This window comes from Sinocyclocheilus grahami, unplaced genomic scaffold, assembly GCF_001515645.1.
Source record: "Sinocyclocheilus grahami isolate Dianchi unplaced genomic scaffold, SAMN03320097.WGS_v1.1 scaffold367.1, whole genome shotgun sequence".
Classification (NCBI taxonomy): domain Eukaryota; kingdom Metazoa; phylum Chordata; class Actinopteri; order Cypriniformes; family Cyprinidae; genus Sinocyclocheilus; species Sinocyclocheilus grahami.
Genome location: NW_015505546.1, coordinates 1,433,397 through 1,434,030, shown reverse-complemented (window position 1 = coordinate 1,434,030; position 634 = coordinate 1,433,397). Strand labels below are relative to the sequence as shown.

General features: G+C 35.0%; 1 protein-coding gene across 1 annotated transcript in view; it reads left to right on the top strand.

The window, feature by feature from the left end:
- LOC107549264 (nucleosome assembly protein 1-like 4) overlaps positions 1-634 on the top strand; it is a 26,214-nt gene that overhangs the window by 20,588 nt on the left and 4,992 nt on the right. The gene's annotated exons all lie outside the window — the stretch shown is intronic.

The window sequence follows — 634 nt, the reverse complement described above, 5'->3', positions numbered from 1 at the left end:
CGAAGGTGAAGAAGAGGATGAGGGAGATTGTGATCACACGGTGAGCATTTAAATAATCTGTTTGTCTAGTATGCACTATCAGCTATCATTATTAAAAAAGCAAAAAGCAGCATGTAATTAGCTGGGGTTATACATTTTTAAATATTTGAATCACATTTATCACAAATTTGAGAATTCTACTGGGATTGTAGATTGTTTTTTAAATAAAATACTGGCATGCTAGTAGATACTGTGTGCTGCTTGCTATTTTTTCTATATACTTGTATGAAACTGTATAAAATATGCAGTAACACATTAGTAAGTCACGCACGACTTACTGGTTACTGTGTATTTTATGTACAATTTTATGTAAATATGTCTCAACTTTTGGCATTTGGCAGAAATTTCAGTACATTGCATTCTGGGATACAATATTCCCACTGTGTGCTCAGTTGTATACTGCACACTTTGTGTGCTGTGCACCGTTTACATACTGCATACTGCAAAGTAGTAGTTGTAGTATTGTATTCCAAACATAGTCGTCTCTTAAGCACTGCATTGAATAGATCCTTATTTCTGATCTGGGTTTGATTGAGGTGGTCTGGATTGAAAGCATTACCTTGTATAGTACTTCATGATCAGCTGCATGCCTGAT